The sequence below is a fragment of the Centruroides vittatus genome, unplaced genomic scaffold, assembly GCF_030686945.1.
Source record: "Centruroides vittatus isolate TY-2023 unplaced genomic scaffold, ASM3068694v2 contig_595, whole genome shotgun sequence".
Taxonomy (NCBI): Eukaryota; Metazoa; Arthropoda; class Arachnida; order Scorpiones; family Buthidae; genus Centruroides; species Centruroides vittatus.
The window spans coordinates 604,285-620,360 of NW_027122359.1; positions in this window are offsets into that span (position 1 = coordinate 604,285).

The following is a 16,076-nucleotide window of genomic DNA, read 5'->3' on the forward strand; positions in this document are numbered from 1 at the left end:
TGTATCTATAAAGTTATAAAATATAAGAGTAAGTACATATTTTTCTATAATTTAAACTGAAAACATTTACATCAACCACAATTTATATATAAAACTTCTATTTTCTTGTGTGCTTCCAATTATTTCACTTGTTTCCTCACATCATTAGCACTTTTCTTTTTTAGGGATTTCAGATAACAAATACTGGATTGAGATCAAGTTAGAAAGAAGCAACCAACATACTTTACACTTGTACCACTTTATTATACTTCACTAGGGAGGATTGGGGAGATTTTCATCAGTAATCCGATTAGGTAGAAAGAAATATGATTGACAAAAATTCTTATCTTTTACCCTATGAAAGAATATATGTATGGAGTAGGGGGAAGAGAATGTTTGGTGTAATGTTGGGTAGCTCTTAAGGGGCTTCCATGTTTGCATTTATTTTTCAACGATTTTTTACCAGCTTTTATTTATTTATTCAGGCTTATATGTAATATTTTTATGTTTAAATTTAATAATAAATTCTATATTTTATTCAGTTCTGTAGAATAATTTATTATTTTTAAAGTAAATACTTTTTTGGGTCTAAAATCTATAGTTTTTTTTGTGTGTATATGTTTATATATATTTTATAAAACTAATTAATTAAATAACAAAATTTCCCCAATTTTGAACGGATATTTCCCTATTTTGGTATTTCGTAAGAATTTCTTTTTCGTTTGGGTTTAAAATTTTTATCGTCTAGGGAAATTACCCTAAGGTTATAAGAAAAAAGGAAACAAGGAAAAATTTTTCATTTAATATTCTAGTTCAGTTGTAAATTTTCCAACAAATCTCAGCAGAGAATTATTTTTAAATATGCAGAAAGCTAATCGATCTTTTAAAGTTTACATTGTATAAAATATTGATGCAAAAATGTCTGGCCAGGTTCAAAATTTAGTTGACTCGATAAATAACAGATGGCGATAGAAGACTATATTGGTGTTGGGAAGTCCTTTTATCGCATTATATATCGGAATAGATGCAACTGTCATCTCATATCAAGTGTAGCTTCTTTGAAAATGTGTCATTTTGTCACCTGTCATGTCTAGTAAAGAATTCTCTCACCCATAGATAGATGTCTAGGGAAACTCGGTTTGTGTTGACGAAATATCTGCCATTTTTTTTATTTTTATCTGAAAAAATGGAAGATATTTTTGCCTTTTTTACTCGTAAATTTCTTCCGCTTTTCCCCTTATTTTTCTGTAAATTTAATTCTCTTCGAGGGGGCCAATATGTTTTGTAATATTATCTATCAAACGTTTTTGTTGTTGAACGGAATGGTTTGATTCATTCGATTCTATAACGCAACGTGTGCTTTTTCCCAATAAGAGCTTTTTGTTATAGGAGTTACCTTACTCCTAAGTAGTAATTCGTCGAGAAAATAACTATGTTTAAGGATTTTTACCTTAAAATCGAGTCTAAATATATAAGAGTTTACTCCATGATGAACATTTAAGCATAAATCTGATGAATTTAGGGATTTCTTTGAAAGATATTTTTAATAATTATTATAAAAGTGATTATACTGTATATATAGTTAAATTGAGCATAAAATCATTAAGTTTATTAAGCAGATTTAAATACAAATTAGAAGCAACCTTAAGGATTTTATAAAGAATTTGAATATTCTTAAAAAATCATTAAGTTTAAGAAAAAATTCCCTATAATAAGATAATTATATAATATATATATTTAATTATGGCAATAAATACATACGTACTTCCAAAATTTGGCCATAAAATACTAAAAAGTTTACGTCAGAGCAAGATTTCGCCAATCATAACATTTATAAAACAAACTATTACATCTAAAATACACTATTATAAAGTAATTAGTGAAGTAAAATACACAATCAATTAATGATTAAAATTAGGAAATTTCATGAAAGTTAATTAGACGAAAGCCTGTTATGTATATAGAGCAATACATGAGCCCATTTTTTTAAATCAAGTAATCGAATATTTGATAATATCTGAAAGCAAGTAAAGTCCTCTCTCAGTTTGCAGAAGTTTTCAGACTTTTGCAATCTATCATCCGAGTAAATCTATCATAGAGTGGAGAGGGTGGCTGGAAACATAGCCACATCTGGAATCGAACGTAGATACATCACAATCACACAAGCCTATACTTTACTGCAAGATGGTACATCCTACCTTACTAGATAAACTGATGCAAAAAAGAAATTTTGGATAAGAAAAAAAAAATGTATATATATATATATATGTTCGACTATTTTCTTATCTCTTGATTTATTGCAAATATTAGAAAGCAACTTGTTTTTGATGTGAGATTTTTCAGTTATTACCCGGAACTCTACCATTTAGTCATTCTTGTTGCGGTACAATTCGTTTCAGGTTTTAAATTCAGCTGAAATTCTTATGCGAAAATAATATAATTTTTTTTATCCCTTTTGGGGGAAAAAAAGGATTTTTCTAATATCAAACTGAAAATACCTATTATTTTTCCGAATAATATCCTTGCAATTTCAGTATATTTATTGTTTTTTTTTTTTCTTTTTAAAGTCGTTTTTTATCCCTAAAATATCTGGAAAAATTTTAACCTTAAATTTATCATCTTTAAGGACAATTTTTTTACTGATAGATGATCCGGAGAATTTCGTAATTTCCTTGAAATATATCTAAAAAATTCGGTGACATTGTTATAAATTTTTTCGGTAGATATTCCAAAAAATTCCCTAATTTCCCCGAAATCCATTTTTTTTTCTTTTAAATTTAGGAAATTGTTTATGGAAAATATTTCTAAGATCTTTTTTTTTTTAATATATATATTAAAAGTTAAGGAATTATTTAATAAATGGCAAAGAATAAAGTTTTAAAGTCGCTTCAATTTTTACTTTAAGGAAAAAGTTATATAATGTAAAAATACTTAAAATATTTCTTGAAATAAGTTTCGAAAGGGGAAAGAATAAAGAATATTTATAAACTGTATTTTTCTATATAAAAATAAGAAGAAAAAAAAATTCTTTTTTGGTTGAGTTCCAAATCAAAATATTGGATTCAATTCCCTGCAGCGATCAATCATCCAATCTCCACATTGTCTACGATCTGATAACAAATCACATCTGAAATATTTTTTTAATCTTACTAAAAATTAGCATCTGTTAAATCTATTTTTATATAAATATAAGCAGCTTATGATACGAAAAATAAGGTTAACAAAATTATATTTAATTCTAAAATATCTAACAATAATTTCATTTTTCCATCGTTTCGCAATTAAATAATTTATTGAATAATACATTTAAATGAAGGTGTAAGGTTATGTTTAGATTGCAGTTTTCTAGAAATTATGATACGTATCACTGTATTTTCTTTCGTTAATGCTTAAACCTCAATTTAATTACTTAAATTTAACGATATTATTTGTGGAATATGTAAATTAGGGTCAGTTTTCTATGACATCACGAGTTGATTAACAAATTTAAATGTCTTAAATGATTAAACATTACGAAAATTATGCATAATTTTAACGATTTAGATCCTATTTTGTTAGTAAAAACTTTAAAATTCAAATAAATGAATATTTGGGAGCCATTTCTATACAGAATTTCCATCTAATTTAGTTAGCATCGGTGAACTTTGAACTATACATTTGATTGAATTCTCTTGCACGAAAATAATTTATAAGGTCGAAAGAATTACTGTTTGAGTAAGATTCTTATGCAAGAACCGATTCTCTATCGATACATCATTCCTAAAAAAAGAGAGAAAAGAAAGAGAAAAAGAAAGAAAAGTGGCACACACCAAAAAAGATAATGTAGTTACTACTCCACTCGACACATGACACTTTTATTGCAACCTGTCATCTTGAGTTGTATTTTTTTTTTGTTTTTTTTTGTCACCATTTTATGTTTGGTTCCCTTTGTTCTTTTACTATTCCATCTTGAGATATAGAAGCAAAGTTTTACTGACAAACAAAAGAAAAAAAAAGATATACTAAAAATAAAAAGAAGTAGCGAAATAAAATCGATTGAAAAAATATTTTCATGTAAAGCTGAATTTATGACACAAAAGTTTATTTAACCAAGTTTGTTTCTATTAAGTAGCAAAACAAATAAAATTTATGATACTATTGGTCATTTTATATGCTTAGAAGTTTAAAAAAAGTACAATATTTTTAGCTCCAAACTGAATTTTTATCGTATTTTATTGTAGCATATCAAAACCCCCTTAAAGCTTTTCTTTCCCGCAAGACTCTGTTTCGTGCAATGAAGCGTGATTTACAGGGAAAATCTCTCTTTTTTAAATATATATATATATATTAACATTTTTAATTAAATTAAACATTAATAAAGATTTATAAAGGTTAAAAAAATTATATATCGAATATACAGGAAAACTTTTTTAAAATTATTGACTTTGAAGCAAGAAAATTGTTCGTTTTGACAGGATAATGTTGTTCCTTGTTGAATAAGTGAAACGAAAAATAAATCTTGTTCGTTAATGAAAACAAAGGCTAAGTTATAGTAAAAACACTTAATTAAAAATCTTAATTAGTTTGACAAGCCGTGATGGAGTCGGAATGCGTGAAAAACTCAATTGAAGTGTACTTACTCGACACTAATCAAATAGAGAAGCTAACATCGATATAGTAGTTTAATTTTTCGTGTTAAATACCAACACATTTTTCTTCAATTTCTACAAGGAAATGTTAAGCAGCAATTAATTTTCTAAAGTTAATTTACGAAAAGAATTGCTAGAAGACAACAAATATATGTAGAACAATTCAACTTTTGATCGTTAATGTAAAAAAAAAAGAAGGAAGGGGAAAAAACAAAACAAAAGAAATGCTGTCACACCAAACCAAACGAAATATGGCAAAATTGTACCTGTAAATCATACTTTTCCTCATGAGAAAATTGTCCTCGGGGAAAAGGAACATACAGGGGTAATAATAATGGCCTTACGAAATAGGACTATGACAATGGCATCGACGATCTAAGATATATCTAGTGTTCAACAGTAGAAAAAAAAATTATAACAAAGCGATTGTAAAGATTTCTAGAAAAATCTAACATCTCCCTAGGCTACATTCTTCTTCCAGCTTTATCCTCCTTTAAAGAACGATTACAATTATAAGTGTTTTTAGATGTCATTCGTCAAATTTTACAGGTGGTCTTTTACGCCTCTAGGTCTTCTAGGAGCAGAAAATCATTGTTTTACCAGATTTTAAAAAGTAAAAGATAGATTATTTTGTGATTTATTATTTTACTTTATAACTTTAAAGTCTTTTCTGTCGACATCATTTTGTACTTTTTAGTAAATTTAAAGCGGAATAATTTCATTAAAAAAAGTATGTTAAGAATAAATAATTGGAGAAGAATGCTGTTAAAATAATTATAGAAGATATTTTAGGATAAATGTTGAACATATTCTTATAAATAACTGGGAAAACGAACGGATTATAGATGGAAAAGAATTCATAGAATTGAATAATAATGATATACTGAAATGTAATTCTTCATCAAACGAAGCAACGGACCATATAGAAAACAGAAGGATGAAGAAGTAAATCTCTTTCTCTATTTATCTACATGATTTATAAAAATTCTTTCAAACGATTTTCACAAATCAGATTAGTTAAATAGAACATCATTCATCCATTTATTTATCTGTTGGAACACAGATTTTTTCCCTTAAAAAATAAACGAGAACTTCTTCACAATTCATCAAAACGAAAGAAACGGGTTAGTATCGGTTATGGAGATATATTTATGCTAATTACGGTGCAGCATCCGAACAACAAAAGACCTTATTGGTTGCTATGACAACCAGATGGAAGAGTGTGAAGTTTTTGTCCCGATTTTCACACCATCCATCATTTTTAGTTGTTTTTCCCTCCCCTTTTCTTTTTCACTGCACTTGAAGACTTTCCCTCTCTTTCTGCGAATCGACACGTGTTACTTCGTCCTTCTCCGTTCTTCGACCCGTTCTTCCCTGTCAAGAATCTATGGCGGAACAAATTGATATGTTTTGCTATATGGCCGTTAGGAGAGCCACTGTCGCTTTTAGCAAACAATACTTTGCTAACAATTGTCTTTTCCTTTTTGCATGATTTTGCTTCTCTGCACTTTTTCAAGCGATTCCTCTCGACCCTTTCCTAAAATAACCAAACAAACCACCATATTTTTACATTTCTTACACTTTATTTATTCGATTTGATTAGATTTTACTCCAATAATATTACAAAATTTTAAAAAGTAAACGTACTTTTCATAATGCTTTAAACTAATCCAAGATGCTCACCGTAATTATCTCGTTACACGTTATTCTACTTGTCGCATCAATACAAACACACTCGCTCTCATATTTGAATTAAATATAAAATGAATTTGAGCCTTATCTCACATTTCTATTAATATATTTAATTCTAGATACGCTATTATTCTTCGTTTCTACGTAAATTCCATATATATCATATTAACAACACTGAATAGATTTTTCCTATATTGCATCCTTTCTACATCCTTACCTTTATTTTCTCACTTTTGTTCAGTTCTCATATCTCTTTCTAGTCCATCTTATCACTGTTTTATCTGTTTAATTTATCTTATTCTTCTTTACTTTATATCATACTCCTCATCTCTTTCTCTTACACTTTCATCTTCCCTTTACCTCTTCAAATCTTTCTTCTTGTGTCCATTTCCTGTTCTATTTACATACATTTTATTTTCCTACCGTTTCTTTCTGGTAGAGTAAAATATATAGAGATTTTACTATCAAATTTTTCAATTTCTGCATCATCTTCAGTAACCATAAAGAGAAACAATCAAAATAAAACGTTTCTTTCTCTCTTCCTCGCTTTATACGCATCGAATCAATAAAGCAAAGCGATAAAGAGACATGACAAGATCGTGAAATTTTAAATTTAATTACAGTTTATTATCAGTTAACTATAATATAAAAACGAGAAGAGATTTTCTTGGCTACAACCGCTTCTTTACTGGATATTTTTTCCTTATGTTCTAATTGAGAACGAGTAGGTTGATGACGTTTCACTGTGGCAAGAAAGAAAAATTTCCGAACTACTCTCATCTGTCACTTTACTAGCCACCGAATACTTGTCCTCTACTTGTCACCCAACGTAATTAACGGATATTATCGGCCCGAAGGTATGATTAATTAACCTTCATCCAAAGTGCGACTCGGAGTGCGAAGAGCAATGACGAGAAAATTGAAGAAGAGACATATTTATGTGAAAATTAGTGTTATAGCCGAGTTTCTATATCGTTTTTCTTATCTTATAATGATGAATTTTCTCATCTACTACAACTTCGCTCGATGACTATATAGTGATATCTCGCACCTGTGCCACTGCCATTAATCAGAGGGACTATAAAAGGGTAATTGTGATCTAAGATAGGAAAAAAGCAAAGTTCGGTTATCATTCGATCCTCCTAAAAATAGTTATTAGCTATTAATGAAGAGTTAAAGTTACTTTGAATTTTTTTTCTTTCTATGATTAGAGATATCGACGTTAGAAGTTAGGGAAAAAAATCATGATTTTCCGTTCAGAATTTACTTCTAAAATTATAATGTAGTTGCATTATTATAAATTTAAATTTTGATCTAAAATAAATCTCAAATAATGGTTTCCTATTCAAAAATTTCTGTTTTCTTAGGAATTTCATATGTAATTCTCAGAATTAAACTTTATTTTCATTATTTTTGCCATACATATCTACAGAAAATTAATTATCGTAAGGTTAGAAAAACAAATTTTTAAGTGAATTTTATACAAGTCTATTTTAATTTTGAATATATACTAAGATAACTCTTTACATGTTCTGTCTACGAAGAAGTACTGAAAAAGTCCAATATTGTTTAAGAATAAACAAATCTTTGCAACTCTCTGTGATTACTGAGACTTTTTCCTTATATTGAGACTTGGTAAGCATGAATGCGACTTTCTATAGACATTTTTATATACGAATTCATAAATTTATGTGCCGAATTTTGCCGAAACGAGAGAGAGAGACTAATTAAGAAACTCGAAGAATTTTCTCAATTAGTCTCTCATTTAATCGAAAATTCAGTATATCGGATGCTGTATACGGAACTTAACAGCATGCTGTCCGAAGAATATGTGCAAAAATAGCTTAACAAGTATATTTAAAAATAAACTTTGTAGTTAATTTGCATTCATTGTAGTGACTAGTAATAATGATGCGGAATTGTGAGTATTTAAATCTTTCTCCAATCAATTATAGCGTGATCCGCATCTTCAACGTTTATATCTATCGTTATTTTGTTTCCTGACTTCAACTGATCATTAAAATGATTCAAGTTATCTATAAATCTTTCTTTACGAATAAAAACGACCAATAAAATTTTATTTGGAAAAATTTGTTATCTTAGATCTATCTATCTTCAAAAGGGTATGACAAGAATCCGTTACACTCTGCATAGATTCCTGCGTATGTTTTTGTGTGTTGATTTGAAAGAAATTACAAATACTGTTTTATCAATAAATCTTTCATTTAAACAATAAATAAATAAAATTAAAAATTCAATTTTTAACTTCTATTCATTCATAAAAGATTGTTTATTATCTATGACTTTCTATGATTATAGCTTTCTTTTCATTTATCATATTTTCTGATAATTATTTTTTATTATTTATTAATTAATTCTGTAGTAAACTTTACGGAAATTACTCATTTTACGAATTATAAAAGAATTTCTCGATTAAAAACGAAAAAAAGTTTCGCTTTCGTAACGAAGAATCTCTTATCGCATCCCAGTTAATGAGGAATTTTCATGCATTTGTATAGAATTTTTTTATGGTGTAAATTTGTATCAGTTATTTAATATATAGTAATATATAAGGCGTATAGTACAGTACATAAATTGGAGGTATATATGATCAGTGGCCAACAAATACTATCACAGTGGGCACACGAAGCGATGATAAAATGCACTTCGTACGAAGAATACTTCCATTATACGAAAGTTATCATTGTTAACTTCCGATACATGTGCGCCAGGTTATTTTGGAAGGAAACAGATGTTTGCTACACAAACGACTACTTGGTAAAAGCACCTTGAAAGGAGCTCAGTGTTAACAAGAGAGTCAATGTACACGATCTTTCCTGGCCAGGCCGGTCGATAACTTAACTACAGATGCTTTTGTACCTTAACGGAAGCAGAAGGAACGGAAAACGATCATTTCCGGTACCGGTATATGTCAAGAAACTTAACAATAACGATTTAAAGGGGGGGACGAACGTATCCTGTATCTATACACTTAATTAATTTTGTTTATTCCCTTCGGAGACGACGTCTGCTTAGTTCGGATCGAATATCATTTATTTCCTTGTAACCTTTCGAATATTCCGAGTATCATTCATACTTTGTATATTCTCAGGAGGGGGAAACGAACTAGATAAGAAATTATACTGCCCCCGAAGAGATTAACTATCTTGTATGTTAGAGAGAATAGGAAAAGTAAATCTTGTACGAGACAAGAGTTGCATTCCGATTGACCAAGTGTTACGGGACTTTTGCCATAGAAATCAATCAAGTTAATCTACAAAAATACGTTAAATTTTGTATGCAAATAGTCGAATCCGAGTCGTGTAGAATTAGGGAATCGATCGGAATTGATCAGAATGCTCTTCTCTTTTTCCTCTCTCTCTCTCTCTTTCTCTCTACTGTATCTTCACGAGTGGCTCTTGTAAAAGAAGCCAAACTCACAATCTACTATTAGGACCCTTCACGGTTGCATCTCCTATTTAGAAACAAAAGAAGCGTATGTAGTTTTCATGAGGGCTATCTCAATATTAAATACGTAATGATGTGCTGACATGATATTTTAAAAGTGCGAAGTGTTGTATTTGCGTGATGGAGTGTGCAAATCAAGCACATCATTTTTACGACGGGGGGAGAGTAACAAATCTTTTTCTCCTTAACGTCACCTGCAACGTTCTCCCGTTCTTTGCATATTTTTCTGAGAAAAACTACAGATGCTACCCGATTTTTTCCCCCTTACAACTCGAGTAACGTATTTATATATTTATTTATAAATTCCACAGAATAATGCTAATTAACATAATACCTTAACGAACCAAGCGGCCTGACACGTGATGTTGGGCATGAATAATTTTATTCGACTTTTTATAATGGAAATCGTCTCTCTTTTTTTTTTTTAAAAAAAAATATATATATATAAGTTACTTCTATAATTATTTCTGTTAGAGTTCGTCGTAAAACGAGTTTCTTTCATAACAAAGGACGAAATTTTTTAAAATCAGAACGTTAAATATTAATAAAAGTTTTTGTTAATAGTGTACAAGATCGATAACAGATGGCGTTAAGAGTTTTGGAAATAGTAGAAATTGACAAGCCGCCATTTTTAACGCAATAAATAATATTCAGTTTACTCATAAATGACGTCATCGGCCATCCTTTAAAAGCAGTTCAATGGACATCTGACGAGTGGAGATACGACTAAGCTGGAAGTTCCCAGTAACGATTATCTTATCTTTTGTCCATTCTGGGAGGGTCACCGAAGGGATCAGTCTTTTCCCTGATCAGACTTTTCCCATCCATTGCTCTGTCGGACGAGATAAGCTCGACAACAATGTAGCAGCAGACCTGTAAGGCAACTTGCATTCTCCTGTGGCACACAACATTGACACGAATTTTTCAAAATCCTAGGGATTAATAAATAAACACGGTTCTTTTCTTATCTATAAGAATCGAACGATGCTCTTACTTTCTTCTATTTACGTTCTAAAGAACTATTGAATCGAATCAAGCACGTTTTTATAAATAAATAAAGAAAATTTAATATATAATTCATTATTATTTTTGCTATTAAAACGTTTTTTTAAAACACATTTTAATAATTGAAAATTCAACGTTTTTTTATATAATAGAATCTATTACAATCGTTTCAATTGAGACGTTTTAACGATGTTAAAATCCCATTCGAACCCGATTCTGTTATCACATCAGGCGTCAATTGATGCGGAATGATTGCCCATCACTTCATCTTCCGCATCACTTTTTTTTTCCTAACGCCTTCCTGCTGCTTTGATTATTATAAGACGGAGAAAAAAACCGTTTTCGGGAACAAAAACAAGCTCTTATACATATTAATAGTTAGGAGTTGGGCTCAAAAACTTAGCGTTAATTTTACATAAAATCGGTCACTCACCCTTGAACGTCTTCATTTCAGGAATGGTGTTTTGAAAAGAGTAGAAAACTTAATTGAAAGTCACTAAAAGTTAACAACGATATATAAAAAAAGGCGACCCAGTTTTTATCCTTTGTCACTCTATCACGACATGGAAGTAAATGGAAGAAGGTCGTTAGAATTTAATTAGGTTGGTGTCAAAAGTGAAACAATTAACTATTCTGCCTCCGTTATCTCGTCTCTAATAGAGAACAGAAAATATAAATGATAACAGGATGAGATAAAAGATGTCAGACTGATCCCCTTGATGAGTTTTTTTTTTTTTTTTTTTCTTAACTTTTAGATAAAGAATGTTTAGATAAAAAAAAAGAAATACTCCAGCGTGCAACATGTTTCATTTAAGAAATTTTTAATTATAACACCTTAACAATTACGTCGTTGGGATATAATTAGGAAATTAAGATAGAAGATAATGTTAAATGTTCAATCATTAAATAAAATCTTTTAAATATTCTATTTTTAGTTTCTTTATAATTGAGTTAAGAGCACAGAAGAGGATCTTTGATCTTGTACTTTGTATACACTTTCTTTTTTTTTTATCTTTTATGAGCGATGCTAAGATAGTGAGTTGCGTGCCACTCGTTGAAGACATCTTCTCTCTTTCTTCCTCGTATGTAATTAAGAAAAAAATACAAAATTATTCTTACATTTGCTCGAGTTACGTTAGAAAAAAATCATCCACCTCCATACGTGGCCATAAACCTACTTCATTAAAATCTTTGCGTGTATAAACTGTAAAATAATGCATTTCCATAAAGATGATACAGATCTATTGTTTATATTTTAATATAAAATGAAGCAAATTTTTTACGCAATTTATTTAAAAATAAATTAAATTACATGAGATAAAACAATCTTTCAAAGAATATAACAGAATTTTAAACACTATTTATCTATAGTCTCTACCAGAGTAGCAATGGAGTGATGCTTATTAGTGTGCCTGTACATAAAGGAAGGAAAATATTCTCATGTTCATTACAATGTAGAACATAATATACATAGAACATATATTAGAAAATTATAAGATATGTTTGAACTGTTGTAATATATTCGAAATTTTCAACATTTTTGCAAGAAATTTGAGATTACAAAAGTAAAGCAATAAATGTTACACGTTGATATTTTGCACTTTTCCTCCTATAATCCGTGTTGGACACTGGCCTTAGAGTTAGTATAGCCCTAAGATACAACATAAAACAGGCCTTCCCCTCCACCTAATATTGATACACGTGAGTCCCTAAGCTATAAACTTGTAACACTAGGCCCTAAGCAATACTCATGAGCTAGGCCCTAAACTGTGGATTCATAATACAAGATACTAAAATGTAGACTCGCAACACTAGGTCATATGCTACAAAGTATTATAGGATCGAAGTCATCACAAAGTCATCAATTTATAGATATTAAAGTAAAAAATTGGATTTTCTAAGGATCTTTTCTTAAATTTTCTTCACTTCAAGTCATATTTCACTCCTTAAAATTCGTATCACAATAATCAAACTTATTAGTAAATAGCGATAAAAATTAAAATATGACAATTTTATGAAATATTGTTTAGTAATTATTCATATATTTAATTACAAAATAATAGTAATCTAGATAACGTTGAGTTAAAATATGAAAAATTAATTTACTAAAAGCAGAAATTTATTAACAACAATTTACGTGAAATTTGTATAACATTGGATACAAATCTCATAACTCTTCTTCACGAATGTCCTTCGTGAACAGGTTTTATTCTCAAAGATACTATTAATCACTGCGATCATTTTTAATATTTTCGGTACGAAGAATTTATAATTTTCACTTATTAATCAGGAATAAATTAAATTTTAGTTTAACATAATTTATTTTTTTTTCTTATTTTGCTCTAGATTTTTATATTTAAAAAAACCTGAATTAATTAAACAAAATATGCAAATGTTTAAGCGTAAAATGCATTAAAATTTTAATTTAATTTAGTTAAATATGTTTAATTTCGAATTTAAGTATAATTATATTTTTTTTTTCATCACATTTCAGAGTAATTTTATAAAACATTCCTTTTATATACATGTGTATTATATTTAAATACAGTCGAACTTTCAATAACCCCACCTGTAAATAGAGGCCATTTTTTCGGGATTTTAAAAAATGTATTAAGAAAAAAACCTTTAAACAAAGACCACCTTCTAACAACGGTCATTTTTTAATGTTCCATTCAGTGGCCGTTGTTCAGAGGTTTGTAGTTTTATAACTAAAAATTTGTGACGGAAAAATTGAACTTGTGCCATTTTATATTTTATCACGCAGCAAAGGATCACAGGTTTTCACCTCTAACTTAAGTAATTAATTATAATTATTATGAAAAGTTTTCATGTTTAAAATATATTTTAGATCCTTTATCATTCGCTAACTTACTTTTATAATTAATAATTAATTTAATTATTATTATCGATAATTTTTAAAACGTAATATTATATTGTTACGCTATTAAAACTTATAGAGAAAGGTCAAAAATCATAAGGAGTAAAAATATAACATTAATATATTCAAAAATTAAGATTAACAACATTTAAAATGTAAGCAACAAAGCATTTAAATCTTTATGAACTTCATAAATAAATGATAATCACTTTTAATCTTAACATTCTACTAAATAATGAGTCACTTAACAGATTAATTTATAAAAGAAATTTCTATATACGAAACACCTTAAATTACCAAGTTTCTAATTCCATTAAATTAGTAAATCGTCTTAAAACTTCTTATTCTTAAAACACGAGCATCCTAAGCATCGTCATATATAAAGGATTAAGCCTTTAAGGCACAAGAAGGCAAGCCACACACAAAATCTTGGAAAATCACCCTAAGAGCTTAATCTTAAAAACGAGGTGCTTACACCTTTATTGTCTTCACAAATTAAGGATAATGATCCTCAAAGCACAGAAATCTCACAAACGAGGTGTCTTCGTCTCCATGATCCTTTCAAATTAGAGATTATCACCGACAACGTTGAACATTCTTACAGTTGGAGTGTTTACATCCTTCGTTTCCATACAAGTTACAGATAATCATTCCCAATAGTCGATAAAGATACAAGTGAGATGTTTACTCCTACCTTGTAAAAACACTTACCAGGATGTAAACATTCTTGTTTGTCGGGTGTAAGCAGTTATTATCTTCGTGTTAAAAGAGTTAGCATCCATTAAGGATCGTTCGAACAAAAGCATATTTTTCTTGATAAAAAAAAACTCACTTAAAAGGATCTTTATATAAACAATCTGATCAGAAATTTATGTTTTTAAAAGATTAAAATATAGTTTATTTACTTATTTTTTTGTATAGATGATAAACTTTATAAAATTTAATATTATAATAAGAATAATGTATCATGAATAATGTAAAAAGTAATATTGACTGTCAGACATCAATTCGCTGCATGCGGTCTCTAGAATATGTCAATATTTATAAATCACTCTCAGCAGATCGCTGCCTATTATTCTTTACAGAATTCTCCCGATCTTTTATACTAGAAATTCAATATTTTCCAATATACTTTCATTTATTCTACTTCCTCTTCTCTTTTTAGTCTCCCTGGATACTCATGACTAATTGTTTTAACATAGCTACACCACGATTTTTTTTTCTCTACATTCTTTTCACTAGACCATTGAGAGTATTATTCGTCTATATTGTCAATCCAGTATGGTCCTAGGCCTTCTCTTAACTGTTTAGGACTTAAGCTTAAGTATTTGCTTGGGGATTTCATACGCTGTTTAACATAGCCAAGCCATTTAACCCGCTTTATCCTTATACTTTTTAAGATATTATTACTTTTTTCTAACAAACCATCACAGTATTTTTGTCTGGTAGCTACGTTTGTGATTGGCCATTGTATTGCATTTTTCTAAATTTGAACCCTTCATAACTCTTAAACACAATAAATAATTTTAAAAAATTGATTAGAAAATTAAAATTAAATCGATTTTAACTCTTTAAATATTTAATTAATATCATTAGAATTTGTTTTTTTAAGTCAATTAGTAAGTCAAATAATTAATAGCTTAATTAATAAATGATAAATTAGTTTATATTGGAAATATTTCTTAATTTTTTTTTCTTGGTTAACTCGTTAGTAATTTTCCATTTCGTTTTAATGAGTTTAATAAATATTATTTAATAAATTTATCAATAAATCATGCTTTAATGTTGAATATAATGCGCACGTCGTCACAACGTCGCGCTGCTTTGTAAAAATTTTAAATTTATTTATTTACGTTAACGAAAAATAAATTTATTTAAATAATATTTTATTTATTTCTATACAATTTTTTAAAAATAAAATAAAGTTAATTAAATAAAACGAATTCATAACTAAAATTTTGGAAAAAATAAATTACAAAACAGAGCGTCGCTTCGCGTTATATCCGACGCGACGCGATGCGCTTGCCAGCTTCTAACATCCTAATTAATCTTCCTAATTTGATAATCAAGCAAGCTATGGAGTGCGTTAAAGGAAATTTAATTATGAGTTATATGAAGGGAAAAAATAATAAAGGAAAAAGCGTTATAACCCCGCAGCATCGTGGCTAAAAGTTAAGATATGTGGAACCACAGAGAACAAACATGTGAACAAATGTTGCACTTATTCAATATGGAAGGGTGAGAATCGATTATCGATTCCAATTTCCCTAGAAAAAGCATAAATGTTGTGCTAGAGTGAAAACTTTTCTCGTGACTGCCAAATCTTTATAGTCTAAGAAGAAACGTTAAAGTCTAATTAAAATTCTGACAAACCAAAACATCGAAGATACACTTTCAGATATTTCCTAATTTTTTCCCCTCAATTC